We start from the raw sequence: 21,697 nt of genomic DNA, 5'->3' as shown, positions 1-21,697 counted from the left end.
CTGGGATGTAAAGAGATCTCATATTCTTCCGATTCCAGATAAGGAGATGCCTGGGGATGTGCATCAGGTGATGAGAGTGCAGACCGCATTGCCGATTGATATACGCAAGGACGAGCACAAGATATACAATCCACAACTCGAGGCAATTTATATGCCAGTGCAGCTAGGGTGATGTTTAAACCCCCGAAGCTGTAAGCCCAACTTACATGGTCCCCATTCTGTGGGAGAGGTCTCTGTGCATATTATTGCATGCCTGGAGCCCTGTCAGCAGAACACCTGCCTTGAAAAATGATGGGTCTGACCACGGAGTTATGGCGTGCCAGTGTGATCATAACCCGGTGAAAACCGCTGTGTCATGCTCTCCTTGGGACTCAATCTTGAAGCCAACACTGAAGTGCTCTCATATGGAGCAGCCTGAGTGGTGCCATGGCCGCAACTGCAGCCATATGCCCCAGAACCCTCTGGATTGTTTCAGTGTGACCCTGCTCTATTGACTGTACATGCGCTTCTGTTAGACATGCTGTTAAATCAACCAAGTCCAATTCTATACTGAGAAAAGAGAAAAGTTTGCTCTTTTCCCAGTTGACCTGAAGACCTAAACGAGTGATCGATCTCTGTGCTCGCAAAGCATCTGACAAGACTGCATTATTATGAGTCAATCATTGAGCTACGCCAGAATGCGCACACCCCGCTCTCTCTCAGGGGTTTTTAAGCACCCCACCACTAACTTGGAAAGACATGGAGAGAGAGATAAAGCTCCAGTGTAAGACTTTGTACTGAGATGCCCACCCCTCGAACGCAAAGTGGAGAAACGGTCTGTACCAGGGGAGATTCAAGACATGAAAGTATGGCTGCAAACCATTTTTAATGGCTTCTTGTGAAGTGCTCAGTTTAGCGAATGCAGGTCCATGGTTGGCCCCAACCCGCTGCTTTTCTTGGGTATGTAAGTAGGAAGTAAGGGCAGTAAAACCCTGACCTCATCTCGGCTGGAGGGATGGCTTGATCGTGTTCTTTGTCAGTAGAACAGCAATCTCTGCACAAAGTATGTGCGAATCGGTGGTTTTGCCCGCGAATTGAATCGTGTAGCCAAGAAAGATTGTACGTAAGTGCCAATGTGATGGGCTGGGGAGCTCTTTTCAAGCCCCCAGATATCGAACGAAAGGGAATAATGAGACAATTGGAGCACCCGCAGCGAGCCGAGCAGAGGTGGTCACCGATGTGCTCTCTCTGGACACACAGACAGAAGTGTTGTGTAATGTAACACTCGCCGGGCTCTGCAGATGGGTGGCTGAGCTGGAGAGACTCCATTGTGAAGTTCCCGGCCACTTCAACACACCTGTTGGCGATAGAGAAGGGGGAGGATGTAGGGTTGTGAGCCCGACCATAGCTCCTGTGTTCCTCTGAAGACCTGGAGGTTTAATTCTCTCATTTTGTGGTTTAAAGAGCACCAATTATGCTAATAAATTAGCACGTTAGCACGTTATTGTAATATCCCATAGTACATACATGTTATTAAAACTTGAACTAATGCACTGTGAGTCTTATAAATTGCTTACATACCTCACCGATTTCTGCCTGTCTGGAAAACGCTCGGATTTAGTTCCTGTCTCCGCCTCCCAAAATGTCTAGTGTATTCGGGTTGGTCAGATGACTACTCAACTGTTATTTGTCAACTGGGTTCGGCGTGTGTTTGAAAGGTTACGCCCCTGACTACGCATGGGTTTTCCGGTTCTGACTGAGAGTCACAGGCAACGTAAACAAGCGCTATATTTCTCTATAAACGATGGTGTCTGTACTGCCTTACCACTTCGAGCTCGATCCAGAGAGTTCAGACGGCCGTTACGATATAAACGATCTCCGTCAATGAACGCGATTGGATTTAACTTTTTTAGGTGTCCTTAGCTCTGCCAGAATGCTAAACGAAGACGAAAATGTGTTGCAAAGACATCCAAAAGGTAATTATAACGTACTACATTACTTTGCAAACTATATGGAAACACCAAATTTATCACATAGAAAGTATTTTTTGAAATGATTATAAAACTATTTCACTTGTTAACATTATTTTACTATAGTAAACTTTATTATAAAAGACTGCTTACATACTATATTACTGTGCAAACTATATGGAAACACCAAATGTAGCACATAGAAAGTATTTGTTGAAATGATTATAAAACTATTTCATTTGTTAACATTATTTTACTATAGTAAACTTTATTATAAAAGACTGCTTACATACTATATCACTGTGCAAACTATATGGAAACACCAAATGTAGCACAAAGAAAGTATTAATTGAAATGAATGTTCTACATTATTTCACTATGGTAAACTTTATTATGAAAGACTGCTTACTTATAAGTGCTATGTTTTTACTTATTAGGTTTTAAGGAGAATGCAACAGGTTCCAGGGCCTCTTACCTGCGTGATTCATCATCCAGGTTTTGCACAAATTGTCTAAATCCCTACACACAGAACATTTATTGTACCGACTATAAGCCTTTGAGGTGCAGGACTAGAGTAAGTTTTATTACATTTTTAAACCAATAACACTTAAGTATCATTATAGTAACAAAGTACCCAAAAGAACAAAAGATGTAACTTTAAAGAAAATATAATAGTCAGTCAAAAGTGTTTTTTATTTATTACAAATATATATTTAAATGTTAAACAATATACAAATAAACATACTTTAGTAACCATATTGTGCTCTTGTTTCAAAAATTGTTCAATTCATTTCTTACAGCTATCTATTCAGATAAATGGCATATCAAAGCTTTGTCAGCTGGTGCTATTTAAGACGACACTATAAGGTTATCATCCTGTCGTGTGTTGTTCTCCAGATATGCTTGGAGCTTCCTGATCAGATCGGTCACAATTTTGGCTTTCGACGACCCATGCACTGATGATGGCATGCAATCACGTCCTCCTTTGAAGGTCTCTCAAACTGTGATGCCAGGTCCATTGGAATTGGGGTTTCCTTCAGCTTATCTTCAAATACCTCATCAAACACAAGCCTGATCACATCATCCACATAACTGTAGAAATATTGCAGTCAATAAATCTTTTGTTTTGATCATTTATTTCCCTGCTTCATACATTAAGTTTTTAATTATGAATGTATTTGAAATAAAAGATTACTGCTTACGGTATGTCACTCGTGTGTTTTGGGAACATAGCCTTGTACTTTCCCTCTCCTGCTTTTGTTACGGCTTGGTGACATTGTAATGGATGGCTGCAAGGTACAACCTGTAAAAATATAAACAAGCAATTAATTTATTGTAAGAGTAAATACTACTTTATTTAACACAGTTACTAAAATACTTAAATACCTGCACAGCATTCCAATAAATGAGAAAATCAATTTTTTTTTGCTGCAAATCTGAAATCTCAGGCTACGGACAGCAGAGGCATCCACTGATGATGGTGATGGAAACATTGTGAAACGATGCTACTGCCTGGGTTCCTATTAATATGCAGAGAAAAAAAACTTTGTCATCATCAGTTATACATCTAAGACTGGTAGTGGTTTCACTAGCTAAATACATCATATGTGTTACACACCTTTGCTCCTCATATGCCAGTCTGACTCCTTGTACTGTGTGTTATGATGTTGCATGTTTGCATACAGTGTAGAAGGATGTGTCCAGCTGCGAATCTAAGATATAGACAAATAAAACAAACATGTATTCAGTCAAAAAGACATATTATAACAATAGAGTACAACGACTATAAATCGTTAGACTATTCATTAAAACGTAAATGTATTACATATTACATGGCCCAACATTAGCAACACACATTACGTGTTTACTTCGTTTCAAAATCTAAGAAAGCTTCAAGTAAATACAACAGTAAAATACATATAACTTTAAACAAATCATCTGTACTTAGAGTTTCTTGAGTTTGATCATGAGAACAAATTTTATCGGTAACAGTTTAGCTGGTATTTGTATTTGTATTTAGCTTAGCAAGTTTGTAAACATGTCTAAACCAACATCGATAAAAAACGATAGTCTGCATAATTCAACATACACGTGTGTAAATATGGTACGTTGTTTATGAAATAACGTTACAGTATTACAACACAAAGCAATTAGCTTGCAAGCTTAGCTCTACACGCACATTATGTTAATCTCCGGTTACCAGTTACGTAACGTACAGTAAAAGGCTAATAATAAACATGAATACTTACAGCCTGTGATCCAGAAGTGCACAGTAATCCAACTTTTAGGAGGAGACGTCGCGCAAATCCAGCTTCGGTTCATGAGAAGCAGTTATTGTGAAAACTCCGTGAACAACTTCTGACTGGATTTTTCCGGAACCATATTAAACATGATGTCCTCTGTGGAAGTCCATAAAGTGCTATTTTGCCCTCGCATCTAAAGAGACAGCGTCTACTCGAGAGATTTAATCGCTTAAACGATGAAACAAGAGTTTGCAAACAGAGTCAAAGCAGGGACTCCAAACCTCCGCCGTTTTAGCTCTCTTCTGACTCGGCGCTCCCAACCCCCGTCTTTGAGGGCGTAACCAAGCAAAGCAGAGAGGGCTGAACTATGATAATGTTGGTCTTATCTACGTCACTAATCCCAGGAAGTAAACTGTTGCCTACAATCCGAGTGTTTTTTGTAGTCCTCGAAAGTTAGAGATGATAACTCACGTCATCGTTTTCTTTGAGGTATGTACTTTTTGAATATCGTTAGCATGTACTAATACAAACTTACACACAAAAGGATGTTTAAAAACGTGTATCTCATAATAGGTGCTCTTTAAACGTAATTAACGAAAACCAAGGATTTCCAACCCTGCCCTCCATCTCCAGGTCGCCCATCTCAGGGCCGCTTGATCTTGCGTTTTCCACCTCGGGTAGCAGGCTGAGCAGGCGGAGCGGACTGCTGCCAACAGATCTGTGTGATTGCCTCAGTCTGTTTTTTGACGGTCAAGAACTGCTGGGTAAAGGTCTCGTGGAACAGGCCGACGTGGGACACCGGAGCTTCTAGGAGTTGTATCTTGCCTGCTCCCGCATGTCAGCTAGGCACAGCCAGAGATGGCATTCCCGGACCACCAGGGTGGACATCGCAAATCCAACGGCTTGTGCGATGACCTTTGGCCTGGTGAACTTGTAGCAATGCCATTGCGTGCACGGCAGAGGCCACCTCCCCACAAGCACGGTAGCTACACTCCATCAGACTGGAGGAATACTGACATGCTCATGAGGGAAGGGTCGGCCGGTCCCTCCAAGTGGAAGGCACCGGACACTTCACTGTCAGAAAACTGCCGCAGCCCCACTGTCAAGAGAAGTGAGGGGTGACAGCTGATCCAGCCATTTCCGTGAGGAAAACAGGGTTTTTCCACTACTGTGTCAACTTGTCATGCAGCTTATGAAAGAATGGTACAGGTGGTTTGGACTGCACTGTTCTGGCACTCCCGAAGTACCAGTTGTTGAGGCGGAATATTTGGGTGGTGGAGGTTGTGTCCATTCCAAGCTGAGTGCTGCCGCCGCCCAAGCGAGCATGGCTGCCTATTTTGGGGTCGAGCTTGGGCTCCACAACCCTACCCAAAGGAGGAAGCGGATCCGAGTCGGCATCCAAAAATGACGCCCCTACTCCGCTGTTATGACAGATACCAAATCCTTGAGAAAACCAACAGATTCAGAAGCCATTATACACAACACAAGGCATACACTGAGATCATTCAAAGTGCTTTACCTAGAAATGAGAAAACAATATATAAGAGAAAAAAAAGATCACGCACCACCATCTCCATCGGAACCACAGTGTCACGATTTCGGTCTGATTGACCGCTCCGTCTTTTTCCTTCTCTGTGTTTGTTTTGTGTTTTGACAGTTTCACACGTGCGCGTCTGTCTCCCTTCTGCTCCGGTTTCCTGATTATCCTCTTCTGCCCTGCCGCTGTCCAGCAACTCCACTTCCTGGTTGTGACTGCTGCACTGTGAGGTTTCGTGACCACTGCCCCGCTGTTTTTGTTGGCCTTCATTGCCGATTGCTGTCCAGAGTGCTGGTTATGCCCGCTGTCCATCAGCACTGTGACGGATTGTGATCGCTGCCCAGCTATCTGTCGGCCTTAATTGCCGATTGGTCATCTCATCTCTCCCTGACACTGGTCTGTGGATTTCTACGTGCAGCAAGGCGGCATTGATCTCCAGTGTTTGCTATTGACTTTATCTCTCCCTGACTGGCACGGCGGTTGTTGATCTCCATTGTTATCTAATGTTTTGTGCTCCCTGGCTCAGCCCAGTGGTTTTCTCTGTCCTTTATTTAAGCCTTTATTAAAGTTTGTTTCATCTGCATCTGGATCCTCGCCTCAGTGTATTTCTATATACAAATCCTGACAAACAGGCTGTGGACCAGGGTGCTGAAAGCTGATGGTTGAGCCAGCAGACTAATTCAGCACTGTTATACAACAGTTGAGGCAACGCACATACTCAACTCAAAATGAGTAAATGAAAGAGGTGAATTTCAGTCGACTCTCTGCTGTGGTACTGTCCATCCAACCAGCTTCAGACACCCAAAGATTCTAGAGCAGATAGAGAGCTTCTTGTGAGCAGATGATCTGCTGGCTTTTGAAGCAAATAAAGCTGATTTGGTATTGCACCTGCCTCTTGTTAAATACTTGTGCGGAGGGGTGGTGCTGGTGGATGCAAGTACCTGTATGCCAATTTCATTGTTGTTTTATTAGTTTCTCGAAGTAGATTGGTCCCGTGAAGCGACAGAAAGGGAACCATAATTTTGTTCAAGTTCAAGTTCCTTTATTTTATACCCTTAGGTAAATTAGGTTTCAGTGGCAAGTTCACAGTTCCTCACACAAAAAAAAAAAAAAAAAAACAAAAAAAAAAAAAAATCAATAAAACAACACTAAAAGGACATCATAAGAACAGTAACATAAAATAACAATGTAAAATACATCAATAGATAGCAATTAAAAAATAAATAAATAAAACAATAAACCCTTTTTACGCCTTTAATTTATTCATGTGGTTAATCACAGCAGGGACAAAGCTGTTCTTAAATCGTTTTGTTGTGCAATGTGGTACTCTATACCGTCGATTTGATGGGAGTAATTGAAATTCATTATACAGGGGGTGATGCCTATCTCCTGTAACTGAAACACCCATTCGCTGTACCTGCCTGGTATACAGTAAAGCAGGGGTAAGTAAAGGCTCCCCAATCAACTTACTAGCCCATTTCACAATTTGGTTCATCGAGTTGCGATTTTTCACTGATAGATTTCCATACCAGGACACCAACGTAAACGACAATACTGACTCAATGTAGGCACGATAAAACAAAATCAACAATGTTTTATCAATATGGAATTTACACAATTTCCTCAAAAAGAACATTCGTTGATGCCCTTTTTTACACACAGCTTCACAGTTTCCTTCAAAACTTAACTTGGAATCAATAATTGTCCCCAGGTATTTATATGATTGCACACACTCCACAGCTTGACCCTTAATGGTTGTGACTTCATGCGTATTAACATTCCTTCTAAAATCAATAACCATATCCTTAGTCTTTAACACATTCAAATGAAGCTGAGACTCCTCACACCACTCTACGAAGTCTGTAATAACTGGTCCATGACCCGTCTCACCATTCTTAAGCAGACTGACAATAACCGTGTCATCTGCATATTTTAAAATAACACGATTCTCCCAATTGCTTTGACACATATTTGTATAAAGAATAAACAGTAAGGGGGAGAGTACACAACCTTGTGGTGAACCGGTAGAGGATGTAACTTGTACAGAGAGACTATTTTTTATCCTTACTCTTTGTGTCCTGTTAGTTAAGAAATCTAAAATCCACCCCCCTAAGTTATTACTTAATTTAAATTGTTCTGCCAGCCTATTGACTAAAACATGTGGTTGTATTGTATTAAAGGCAGAAGAGAAATCAACAAATAACACTCTTGCATGAGTCCCTTTCCCCTCCAAATGTTTCATAAGTAAATGTATTAAAGTGACTGTTGCATCCTCCACACCTCTTTTAGATCTGTAAGCAAACTGCATTGGATCTAATAAGCACTCTGATGTCCTTAATATTTCACATTTTACAAATCTTTCCAGTATTTTCATTAAAACCGATGTGAGAGCCACTGGTCTAAAATCATTTAAAATCTTGGGACAGCTCACTTTTGGTACAGGAACAATCATTGCATCCTTCCACACACTAGGAACATGCTGTACCCTCAAAGACATATTAAAAATATGATGAAAAACAGGACTCAATTCTTTGGCACAGAACTTAAGAACCCGCCCACATATATTATCAGGCCCACAACTCTTGTTTACCTTAACAGAGAGAAAGGCCCTTTCCACATCTCTTTGATTGATGCAAAAATGTTGGCTGTCTTCAAGATTGTGCCGTAGGTCCTGTATTTCCCCACTAAAAGCAAATGTATCAAAACGATTATAAAAACCATTTAGGGCATTTGCAAGTTCTAAATCAGAATTATACCCACCCAAGGTAATCAGATTATCATGATTTGAACTATTCTGCCCAATTATACTTTTCATACTAGACCAGGCCGAACCCAACTTATTAGCAGCCATTTGACTCTCAAGTCTCACCTTATAATTCTTCCTTGCCTGTAAAATTTCTATCTTTAACTCCCTTGTGGCTGCTTGTTTACTTAAATCAGTGGAATCACTTTGCTGGTACACTCGTCTCTTATTTTCTATTTTTGATCTAACAGATTTGTCCACCCATGGTTTGTTATTTGGGTAGATTTTAACCCTCTTACAGGGAATTATCATGTCTCTGCAAAACGCAACATAAGAACAGGTCACATCAGTCAGTTCATCCAAATCATCACCACAGTTTTCTCTAAATACATTCCAGTCTGTGCATTCATAACACTCTTGTAAGCAGAGTATGGATTCTTCAGTCCAGACTTTTACGTCCTTCACTTGTACTTTCTCTCTTCTTAAAATAGTCTTATATATGGGCAATAGAAACACACAACTGTGATCAGCCGAGCCCAATGGAGGTAGTAAAAGCGATTTATAGGCATCCTTCACTGACCCATAACACATGTCTAGTGTTTTATTCCGTCTGGTAGGACAGGTGACGTACTGTTGATAATGTGAAAGCACTTTCTTCAGCGACACATGATTAAAATCGCCCAATATAAAACTCGGTGCTTCTGGTGAAATGGACTGCAGTTTTTGCTCCACTTTAGTCGGGATTTACTAAAGACGTGCAGTGGATAATAAATGCTGGAAAGGTGTTGCCTAGTTTTTTTGTGACTGACCTTATTGCATATGCATTTCTACACTGTAAAATTTTTTGTTGCCTTAATTTTTATCAACTTAGATTTCAAAGATTTCAACTTACTATTATTTATCTTGACTAGAGATTTTATTATTATAACTTATTAATATTGTTAAAATATGTAAACTTTATTTTAACAGCTTATCTCTTGTCAAGATAAGGAATAGTTAGTTGAAATGACATGTAAATTTAAGCTGATTAAACAAAAAATTAAGGCAGCAAAGATTTTTTTTTAAATATGAAAAGTGTTTTATTCATTATAGTGACCACCCCTAAAAGTAGAAATAATTTGCTGTGATGAATACATCTCTACATGTAGATGTGCTGACCAATTTTACCAGAAACGACTGAGCCATATTAAGTTAAATACGAAAACAGTGTCATCATCATAGCCTGTCACCCCTGAAGGGGTATAGGCCGCCAACAACAGTTCTCCAGAGTTCTCTTTCCTGGGCCATCCTCTCTATCTGTTTCCAGGTGTAGCCCATCTTTCTGATGTCAGCCTCAAGGTCATGCTGCCAAGTGTTTCTTGGGTGGCCTCTTCTCCGTTTTCCCTGTGGGATTCACCTCAGTGCCTGCCTGGTGACATGGGTTGGGGGTTTACGCAAAGTATGCCCTATCCAGCCCCATCTCCTCTACCTGATTTGATCTTCAGCAGGAAGTTGGCAGGTTTTGTCCCAAAGGTTGACATTGCTGATGGTGTTAGGCCAGCGGATCTGAAGAATCCTTCTGAGACAGCTGTTGATGAAAGACTGGACATTCCTGATGGGAGTTTTGGTCGTCCTCCAGGTCTCTGCTCCATACATTATAACTGACATCATGTTAGGTTGAAAAGTCTTACCTTGGTGGTCAAGGACAGCTATCTAGAGGTCCAGATTTTCTTTAGCTGTACAAAGGTGGCTCTTGCTTTGCCAATTCTTGCCTTGACATCCGCTTCTGTACCACCCTGTTGGTCAATGATGGTACCCAGGTAAGTGAAGGTCTAAACTTCTTCCAGGGGGTGTCTGTTAAGAGTGACTGGTTCTGTACTGCTGAAGTTTATCTTCAGGATCTTGGTCTTGTCCTTATGAATGTTAAGGCCTATTTGTGATGATGTGGCTGCCACAAAATTAACGGCGAAAGCAAGCATCCTTGTCGGACTCCTGTCCTCACCTGGAAACTGTTTGTGAGCTGCCCTCCATGGATAACCCTGCAGGACATGCAATCATAGGAGTTCTAGATAATCATAGGAGTTCTTCCAGTTGCTGAGGTCACCTTTTTTGGGGAGCTTGATCAGGTAACCCTCCTTCCAGTCTGCTGGTGCATCTTCTTCCTCCCAGATGTTTTCAAAGAGAGGGGACAGCATCTCCACTGACACATCCAGGTTCACTTTTAGTGCCTCTGCTGGGATGTCATCTGGTCCAGCCGCCCTTCCATTCTTCGTCAGGATGATGGCCTTCCTGATCTTGTCTCTGGTCGGCTTTACACAGTTGATCGGAAAATCCATGTTGGCTGGATTGATATCTGGGGGATTCGGGGGTGCTGACCTGTTTAGGAGTCCTTCAAAGTGTTCGACCCATCTGTTCATCTGTTGGTCTAAGCTGTTGATGGTGTCGCCCTTCTTATCCATGATGGGTCTTTCTGACTTGCTGAACTTCCCAGAGAGTTGCTTGGTGATGTCATACAGCTTTTTCATATTCCCACTGTACGCTGCCTCTTCTGCTTTATCCACTAGTCTGTCCATGTAGACTTTCTTGTCCTTCCTAATACTTCTCTTCACTATTCTGTGAGCTTCTGCATAGTTTTCTTGAGCCTTGGCCTTTGCGGTTCTAGTTCTACTGTTGTTGACTGTTGCCTTCTTTTTCTTCTTGTCTTTTGGTCAAGGACTTTGCTGTGATCTAGGGCTGTCAAAATTGCTCAAAAATGACGTTCGAATATTCTCCCTAAAAAACCCACGAATATTCGAACTATTCGAATATCTGGTTGCCCATTTTTTCAACGACGTTAACGACGTTTAACGATGCATTACGTCAATAACAGGACAAATTAATATAAAGAGACATAACTACTTCTATAGGTAGTCTATTTAAGTTTAAACATAATTGACAACGTATATTACATACACAAAACAAGTAAATCAAGAGACATCAAAATGATATGGTACCTCGGTTACATTGCTTGACAAAACTCCCTGATGCCTGCTCCATCCACGACACTGATCGGTCTCATGTCCTTACAAATGAACGAAATTAATTTCTCTGTTATGACCTCTTGTTGTGTTGCAGACAAATAGCTTGTGGCGGGCGATGCAAAGTAAGTGTTAAGACGTGACTGTTTAGCTGGAGTTCCACAATTGTGGTCTCGTACACACTGCAAACTTTCAGGAGTGACAACCGCATTTAAATGTGAAAATATGATGATTGACACGGAGATAACCATAGCAACGGTCTGCCGTCTCACATGCTTATCACTCACAGCTTTGATGAAAATAATTTAACAGCATTATGTTTTGCAATAAACCTCTGTCTTGTCGTTGTGTATTGTACGCATTTGTGAGGCTACACGCGCTCTTGCAGTGTTGCCAGGTCCTCGTCTTTTTTGTACTCACATACCATTTTAGCGCTTAACCGTTTATGGCTTTTGGCTCATGAAGCGATCAAGTTTTTGGTGTTGTTAAAATGTGAAGGTGCCTGTCCCAATATTTTGATCTTTGAGGTAAAGCGTTTGGATTTATTTTGGTTTATTATTGGATGTTTCTTGTTCGCTGTTTTTTTAGTGCAAGATCTGGCAACACTAGTCAGCAAACGCTTGTGCCTCTGTCATTCTTTGTAACGCGCATACAGAAGACTTTTCCCCCTTGTAATAATTTATTTCTTCAGAAGAGAGACCTGTCATGTCCATGATGCACATTTAAACACTTTATTAACTAGTTGTTCATTTCGGTTATGTAGGCTACACACTATGCAAAGTTTCTGTAAACGCGGTTGTTACTGCAGTTTGCGGGAGTTAATGCGGTTGTAGAATGCGATTGTCAGTCCCGTAAGTTACTGAAGTGTGTGTGTACAGAACAGGATTAAGCATTAAAAGTTGAAATGACAAACAAATTAATATGCAGTGTGTACAAGATGCCATGCTCATTTGGGTGCACATTTTCGAGATGTGACAACATCTTGCTAGTGGTCGAATGGTATGCTAACAACTTTATCTCGCGGCTCAACAATTTAACCTCCTACCGACTAAAATCCAAAGTACTTCCAGACATAGCTTTTTAGATTTTTGGGGGTTAAAATCGCTTTCTCTGCTGCGGTCGACTTTCTGCCATCTTCCATGCAAGACGCGTCAACTTTTAACAGTGACAGACAGTGTGACTACTAGTGACCTGTCCTTGAACCAGGCGCATTAGTGCGCCCACTTACAAAGCAGACAGCCACGCCTCTACTACCACGGGCTTTAAAAAAAAAATCAAAATTCGTTTTTTTTTAACTATTCGAATATATATTCGAATTTAGAATATTTGTTGACAGCCCTACTGTGATCCACTCTTTCTATTGATGTTTTCTTGTCCCCAGTACTTCTTAACATTTTGATCTTAGTGTCTCTTTCACTGTCAGCCATCTGTTGAGCAAAAGGTCTTCTTCCTTTTCCAGAAGCTCCTGAAGTACTTTAAACTTGTTCTTTAGCACCAGGCCAAACTGTTCACTTATCTTGGGGTCTTTCAGAAAGCTGACATTGTACTTTACTCTTTTATCTGACTTGTCTGACTGGTTTCTCTTCAGCTTCAGTTTCAGTTTAGCCACCATCAGGTGGTGGTCAGGCGCCACACCCGCACCTCTTCTCACTCTTACGTCATGTAGGGATCTGCTAAATTTCTTGCTAATGCAGACATGGTCAATCTGGTTCTCTGTCACACTGTCTGGCGATACCCATGTATTCTTGTGGATTCGCTTATGGGGGAAGATGCTGCCTCCGATGACCAGGTTATTTAATGCACACAGGTCTGCAAATCTTTCACCATTCTCATTCATGACTCCCAGGGCTTGGTTGCCCATGACCTGTTCGTATCCAGTGTTGGTGGGCCCAATCTTGGCATTGAAATCACCCATGAGGATGGTGATGTCTTTGTCTTGGTAGGTCTTGAGGATCTTCTGCAGTCTGCTGTAGAACTGATCTTTATCCTCATCCTCACTGTTAATTGTAGGAGCATAGAACTGCAAGACGTTTACCATGATCCTCATTTTCTTGGTACGGAATGATGCTGTAATGATCCTGGGGCCCTGTGCCTCCCGTCCGATCAGAGCTCTGTGCCTGTTTGGACAGCAGGAAGCCTACTCCCTGTGTGTGTGGTGCATCCCTCTCTTCATGCCCAGAGTACAGCAGCAGGTCTCCTGTCTTTAGTTGTTTCTGTCCAGCTTGGGTCCACCGTGTCTCGCTGATGCCTATTATGGTCAGGTTGCTGTTCCTCATCTCGGCTGCTACCTGGGCTGTCTTTTCTGACTCATACATGGTTCTGACATTCCATGTGCCGATGTTCGTTTTCCTGAATGACAGAAGGGTATTCAGCCTTGTGGATTCCTTTTGGCTTTCACCACATAGCTTCATGTGTCTTCGTGAAGAAGATCCTTTTTCTCCCATGCTAAAATTTTCTAGTATTTTTGTTGTTGTTGACGTTTCTTTAGCAATTTGTCTTTTACAGGGTGGGGCGCTAGCCCCACGCCCAACCTTCCTCCTTTATCCTGACTTAGGACAGGCAGATTGGTCCCTAAGGACCTCCCTGGTGGAGTTACGAAAACGGTGTAGGCAGTCTTTTATTCGCTTCGTCCCAGATGTTTCACTGAAAATGGCTTAGAAATAAATATAGAAACAAATGAGACAATTGTTAAAATGATTTAGCTGTTCAATAAATGTAGATTGTATATGCAATAAAATGGGTAAATTTTATGAGAATTTCATGTTGAAATAATCAAAAATATTGTCTTCTGAATCTCTAAAGTAGACTTCACGAGTTCACACTTACAAATAATTCAGAACAGGGTTATTAATATGCGTATTTGGCGTGCTATCAGAGGAGAGGGCTCCGAGCTCGTTAATGGCCTGAGCACGGAGCGCTTCCTGGCAGGGAGAGGGTTCCGGGCTCGGCCTTAGGCCCAAACCCAGAACAATCCCCCAAAAGATCACTGCTGCGACAGTTGGAAATTGTGCAAAGCAGGGCTCCTGCGGGAGCAGGGAAAGTGACACTAGTGTGGCAGTGGAGATTGTGAAAAGGCAGGGCTCCTGCAGGAGCAGAGGGAATAGTACTGCTGTGGCGGTTGAGAAAACAGGGCTCCTACCGGAGCAGAGATTATGAAAAGCGGGGCTCCTGTGGGAGCAGGGAAAGTGACACTGCTGTGGCAGTGGAGATTGGGGAAAGGCAGGGCTCCTGTGGGAGCAGAGAATCATCACTGCTGCAGCAGTGGATAGAGTCTTATCATTGTGTTGTTTCGGAGCAGGCTGGTGGGATCAGCTGATGAGGGTTCGCTGGGCTTCTTTGATGTGGGAGCGGTTTGATCGAATGTAGGTCTTGAAAGCCTACGATGACCAGCTTCCAAGTGCTTGGATCTGTTGTTGGTATAGGCCTTTTTGGGTGGCTGTGGTTGCCGCCCCTGTGCAGAAGGACTGGCTGGAAAAGAGGTCTGCTGGGATGCCAGATTGAAGTAAGATAAAAACCAAAAACATGTAACCGGGCGTTTGGAGTCATCTGTGAAGAGTGGGTCTGATGTAGATCTAGCCTGGGAGTTTTTGAAATGCAAATAGGCTAGGAGAGTCTGGTATGGTTGAATTGGTGATGGGAGATTGAATATGTAAATGAAATGACCTTTTCTCATTTGATCTGCTTTGCTTTGTTTGATGAAATAGGAGAACTCCGGTGAGGGCTACCTTTGGTGGCATGGCGGTAAGGAAGTTACAGTGATGGAGAGTTTTGGGCATCTGAGGAATCCGAAAAAGGCCAGAATGAACATTGCTTCGAGTGTGTGGGCGGTGTGGTAACCTCGACGGAGTGGTGGAGATGCATATGGTGAGTATTTCTAAGGTTATTGGCTGTCTTGCATCAGGTGGGGTGGGTTTTTTGAATTCCTTAACGAGCATGAATGTCTGGGTTCTAGCTTTCACTGGGGAGGGTGAGCCGAAAAATAAGTTTGTAGAAAAATTTGGATTCCACTTAGGTATCCTTTAATGGAGCCGGCTTGAAGGTTCTTGTGGTGAATGAAGTAGGATATGATGAGATGATGGTGAGTATGGAAAAATCAGGAAAAACAGGTTGACAAGAAGAGTAGAAAGTCTTGAAGCTCTTTCAAGCGGTTAGGTAGGTTTTTAGGGTTCTGAGGGATACGGCCTGGAGAATGGTATCAAGAGAGGCATTGAGGAGGGATTTCAAGTGAAGATGCACCGATTCCAATTTCCTTGGCCAATTCAAAATTTCGGTTTTCCTGTAATTGTGACATGCCGATACAGATTTTGGCCGATTCTGGTTTTATTTCTAAGAACTATAATTGACGGAAATAGGCTACAAACAAAATCTGCTTTCTTTAATAAAAACATTATTTATCAATAAATAAATTATTTAACATTCATGCTGAATTAAATTACATGATCTTTAATTTGAAGAGATCTTAAATAAAGTGCTTTCAAATTTAGTCAGCTCAGTAACATTATTTATAAGCCGCATTAAATGTCCAAATATCAGTTAGATGGCTGTGGTTACAAGCATAGTTCCTAGTTAGTATAACTTGTAGACTTGGGGGGAACATGCTTTTAAACAAAATAAGAAAACAACATGCACTCCCTTCTATATCCGTAATCTAAATATATGGAAAGTCTATTTCATGTCTTTTAGGTTGTAAACCGAATTGAAGCGCTGTTTTTAGTAAAACTGCGCGGAGCTAGGAGCTTTAAGACCCTGGGGAATCCCTGAAATGAATGACGTAGAAGGAAACTTGCGAATGAATGATGAATCTTGAATTTAAACAAAAGAGGACTGAAAAACATGAAAATAAAGCAGTATTTAGATGCAATGTATGTTATTTACGGCAATAAGATTAAATTAAATAGATCTGAACGGATTAAATTTGTTTTGACATTATCGACTTTTATTGTTGAACCAACATAGTTCAAGCGACGGATGTGCAACAAAGTTACTATGTTTTCGGGAAACAGTCATGACACGCCAGCTGGCCTCTTCAACTATGCACGGTATAATGGTGGTTCATCAGCGAGTTATGCCGTTGCTCTGGAAAAGCACCCCTGAGCCGGGTCCAGCACACAGGCCGGCGGAACAACATCAACGTGTTACCTGCGGATGCGGGGCAGAAATCAATGTAGGCTCTGGTCACGTTCCTTATGTAAAATGGATCACGTTTTCCAGTATGGAATTAAAATAATGTAGCTGTTGGATAATGGGAGCTACTTCCACTGCCAGTGTGCATGTGGCTTTGATGCTATTTCTTGCGCAACTGGCAACATGTACTAATGTACAAATGAATTTGTGGTGTGTATGTGTGTATCTCATACCAGTTTGATTTATAATTTTACGAAGAACACGGGGAAAAAGGTTGGGGCATCTGGGCATGCACTGCTAGCGGAGGCAGCCTCGTGCCCAATGGTGGAGCTGCAGGCCACAGACAGGGGAAAGGGTTAGAAGTCAGAAGGAAAGACTTGTGGAGGCAGGGCTATAACGCTGCTGGCGGAAACATGCTTGGGCTGGATGGGAGACCTGGAACGCTGGGATATGTTGCATCGTGCGGTGCATGACAGGCTGCTTTGCGGCGATCTTCGGAGTGAAAAGATAATTGAGGCTTGGCGGTGGAATCTGGATCACAACCTGAACAGACTGAAGCCCTGCTGGTTTGGCCTGACGAAACTGCTCTTGCGAGGATCGAAGACCTTTTGGTGAGTAGAGATGTAGCTTTATGATCTTTCCTTGTTTTGTTTGTGGCTTTGTGGCGGGGTGTGTATTTTTGAGATGGAAGAGTTGGTTGGAGAGAGATGTGAAGATTGTGGAACTTCTTAAAGAAGATGTCGGCGTTGGTTGATGTTTGTCTTAAGTTTAAGCATTGTCCAATTCATGCTGAAACTATCGAGGAATAAGGGTGAGTTGATTTCCAGTCTATATAGGTTTCTGTTGATGCCGATCAGGTGGTCACCTGATTGCTGACTGTCGACAGCTGGTCGTAGTTACGAGGTGATTAGGTTGATTTTTTGAACGTGTTCCTCCCAAACTTTATTAATAAAACATCATATTGTGAGGATGTATTGGGCCTTTATCTCAGCAGAATTATCTGAGACTCAGGTTTATGTATTTTTTTGAATATGCCGTATAGCATATTACACTGCAAGACTGTCAATTTCCCATATTCTAAATTCTAAATATATATTAATAAATCTTTCATTTTATTGTCCCCTCTGTGCATTTCATAATTAAGATGAAACCTATGCGTGATTCCATAAACTAAAAGCAATTTAATAAATACACCTGATTTAACAACTGTAATCAGTTGCATCATGTGTTTATTCATTGCTTTTGTTTTTCCACCTCTTTACATATTTATAACAGTAATATGGTGTAGTTTTCAGCTGTACTAATTAAAAGATGATTTGTGTTGTTCATGTTTGTACAGACACGTGTGAAATTTGCCTGAGGGCAGATACAAGCCACTAGAGCCTTAGCATCAGCCTGTTTTTCAGATGACAACAAAGTTGTTTGTGTTTCTTTGTGTTTTTGCTTTTTCACCTCTGCTCACAAAGCATTCTCAAGAAACAAAAAAAGAGTGGAAAAATTGAAACCAGGAAAGTCTGCTCTTTATTTCTGGCCTTTAGCAGAGCCATGATGTGATGAAAAAGTGCAACTGTAGTTGAGTATACAATAAAACATATTCCAATGATTTTCTCAAATCTTTCAGTCATACTTTAGTCTTAATTTCATGTAATTGTCTATTTTGCTGAATCAGTTCCTGACCATTCATCATATCTATCTGAATCTAGTGTTTGAACAGTTACCAATAATGTAAAATGTTCCGCATTATTTCCATAAATTAAAAGATCATGATCTTAGGGAAGCTTTTTCAAGATCATGGCATTTAACAATATCACAGTGGCTGAGAAAACTAAAAAGTAGATCTAAGGTCTCTATGTTTGAAAGTACTGTCAGCATTAATCTGTGGAGCATCTACAAAAGCAAAAAAAGACGATGGATCTGCTCAATCTTATCTTACATTATGTATAAAAGCTTTTAACAATACCATTGTTTTTAATTCTTGATATATACATAGTAAAACATTTTATTTGATATTTTTTCTTTTTGAATTAACAATATAAACAATTAAAAAGTAACAAGAGACATATTTATTTATTTGTGATTTATGTGTAAATTTGCAAAATACTAATCCAAAACTTGATGCTAAAAAAATAAATATCTCCACAGCTTCAGTAAATTTTACATAAGCTGGGATAAATGTGATCCATACAGCACAGAATATGAGCATACTGAATGTGAAGAATTTAGCTCCATTGAAGTTATCAGGCAGCATCCTAGCCAAAAAAGCCAAAATAAAGCACAAGATAGACAGAAGACCTATATAGATGGTTTCATTGGACAAATGTGCAGTGACGCGATACGTGTCTAGTCCGAACTTTACTTCCGGTTTCAGTTTTTTGAATGGTCTGACTAGTTGCTAAACTGAACTCTTGAACAAATACCTCTTCAAAAATAACAAATGTTTTGGTTTCCCAGGTAATCTATGTGTTGTTTATTTTGCTTGTTATATAAATAAACTACGTTTAAAGTACTTTATTGTTATTTATTCTTAGCGGAGTTTACCGGAAGTTACGTGTGGACCACGAAAGCCGATTGTTTATGTTGTTACTGCTGAAACCGTCTATAATCCAGCACAGCCCAAAAACCCAAAGTAGAACCCAGACTGCATTCAAGAATGATCTTCTCCTTTATATTATATAAAAGGAGGAGATATTGTTATCCAAAGCAGACAGATAAGAACTTGTATAAGTGTAAAGGCAAAAACACTGAGTCTCTGTTGTGCAGGCCCAAACCATTTCGTTTACATTTACATTTAGTCATTTAGCAGATGCTTTTGTCCAAAGCGACTTACAAATGAGGTAAACAATAAAAGCAATTATAGCAACACAAGAACAGCAAATACATAAGTGCACTAGAAATAGTCTCATCAAGTCCAACACAGTATACATAGCCAAGAGTTGGTTAGTACATTTTTGGTTAGTAGTTTTTTTTAGGAATGTACAGATAAAGGAAAAATAGAGAAAGATAGTAAGTCCTATATCAGGAAGTGAGATAATGGCGGAAGAGATGGGTATTTAGCCGATTGTAAAAGACAGCTACAGAGTCAACCGTTCGTGTTGTGACCGGCAGATCAATTCACAGTTTTGGAATAGCTCCTGAGAAGGTACGCGCTAATGTTTTTTTCCTTTTTGAGATGGCACCACAAGCAGTCACTCTGTGACAGAATCCAGGAATCGAGAGGGTATGTAAGGCTGTATAAGCAAGCAAATGTAAGGGGGTGCTGACCCAGTGGTGGTTTTAAAGGCCAGGGGCAGAGCCTCAAATTTGATGCAAGCTCCTATAGGAAGCCAGTGTAACTTGACAAAGAGAGGAGTGACGTGCGGCCTCTTTGGCTCATTAAAGACCACTCTTGCTGCTGTGTTCTGAATCATCTGTAGAGGTGTGGTTGTGCAAGCTGGAAGTCAAACCAGTAGCGCATTGCAGTAGTCCAGCCTGGACAGGACAAGAGCTTGGACTAGGACCTGTGCAGCGTGCTCATTTAGGAAAGCTATAATTTTCCTAATATTGTAGAGGATGAATCTACAAGAGCGAGCAGTGCTGGCAACATGCTCCGTGAAGCTAAGCTGATCATCAATGCCACCCCCAGATTTTTGGCCGTCCTGGAAGGCGTGATGGTCGGGGAACCAAGCTGAATGGAAAGGTAGAGCTGAATCTTTGGTTGAGATGATATGACAAGCAGTTTTGTCTTCGCAAGGTTAAGCTTGAGATGTTAATTCTTCATCCAGAGTGAGATGTCCCTCAGGCATGCTGAGATGTGGGCAGAAACCGTTGGATCATCAGGGTGGAAGTGGAGTTGGGTGTCATCTGTATAGCAGTGGTAGGACAAGCCATGTTTTCTAATGCCAGATCCCAGGGATGTCATGTATATTGAAAAGAGCAGCGGTCCAAGCACAGAGCCTTGAAGCACCCTGGTATCGAGACGTTGGGGTTCAGAAACGTCACCTCTCCAGGATACCCGAAATGACCTACCTGAGAGGTACGACTTGAATTGCTGAAGCGATGTGTCAGAAACACCCATAGCCATGAAGGTCGATAGGAGGATGTGGTGATTGACCATGTCAAAAGTGGCAGATAGATCCAGTAAGATCAGCACAAAAGATTTGGAGGCTGCAGTGTCAGTGGAGTGACCGCTTTTGAAACCAGACTGATTGCTATACAGGAGGTTATTTTGTGTGAAGAAAGAGGAGGGCTGGTCAAACACCATACGTTCCAAGAGTCTTGGCAATGAAGGAAAGAAGAGAAACGGGTCTGTAGTTCTCTAGCATAGCAGGATTGAGTGTGGGTTTCTTCAGCAGCGGGGTTATCCGGGCCTCTTTAAATGCTGCGGGTAAGGTACCAGTGGAAAGAGATGAATTGATAATGTGGGTAAGAGCAGGGATAACCAACGAAGAGATCACCTGAAGGAGATGGGTGGGTATGGGATCTAGCGGGCAGGTAGTCGGATGGTTAGAAGCAAAGACCTTGGAAAAAAAATTCATAACATTATTTCCTGGAAGTGTGGCCTTGAATGCCATTAACACCACTATTGTTTTCCCCAGAACAGGAGATACAGAGGACAAAAGTGATCCCAAACGCTGTGTGACGCAACATACAGGACCACTCAGTGGGGCTACCAATGAAAGTAAGTGAACAGAGAAAACACAAAGTCAATGAGAAGAGCATCAGGAAGCTGTTTTTCTATGGGAGTGTCCATCTTACTGTTAAACAGGATGGCCACCAGTACAGTTATTTCTACTCTAAACATATAGAAAAAGACTAACACTACTATACCTATATCTTCTGTGATTGACAAAAACTCTACAGCCTTTAACACACATTCATTCTCAGTATTAGACCAGTATTCCAGTGGACACTGCAGGTTATTACAATCTGGAAAGGAAGTTCACTATAGTTAGAGATAAAGGATAACGTGTTTCGTTTATAAACTCTTTTGAAAAGAAGCTACAGACAGTAGGAGAAGAACACCAAAAGAGCAACTAGCCAGTTTTCTTTGGATTTTTGGGATGGGCTGAAGTTTACCTGTCTTATTACTGATTTCTCCATCTGCACATGTAATGCAGTCATAACAG

The 21,697-nt window shown here is 41.4% G+C and overlaps 1 long non-coding RNA gene and 2 pseudogenes across 1 annotated transcript; all 3 read right to left on the bottom strand.

The window, feature by feature from the left end:
• Positions 1-2,919: 2,919 nt before the first annotated feature.
• Positions 2,920-3,940, bottom strand: LOC135771787 (uncharacterized). The gene is made up of 4 exons (XR_010543055.2): positions 3,568-3,940; positions 3,336-3,469; positions 3,152-3,252; positions 2,920-3,041 (listed from the first exon to the last, which is right to left on the bottom strand). It is a non-coding gene; the product is annotated as an uncharacterized lncRNA (long non-coding RNA).
• A 5,747-nt stretch (positions 3,941-9,687) lies between these two features.
• Positions 9,688-10,528, bottom strand: LOC141282488 (uncharacterized; annotated as a pseudogene).
• Position 10,529: 1 nt separating this feature from the next.
• LOC141282487 (uncharacterized) lies at positions 10,530-14,029 on the bottom strand (annotated as a pseudogene).
• Between the last annotated feature and the right edge of the window lie 7,668 nt (positions 14,030-21,697).

This window comes from Paramisgurnus dabryanus, chromosome 8, assembly GCF_030506205.2.
Source record: "Paramisgurnus dabryanus chromosome 8, PD_genome_1.1, whole genome shotgun sequence".
NCBI lineage: Eukaryota > Metazoa > Chordata > Actinopteri > Cypriniformes > Cobitidae > Paramisgurnus > Paramisgurnus dabryanus.
This window is presented reverse-complemented; position numbering and strand designations above follow the sequence as displayed.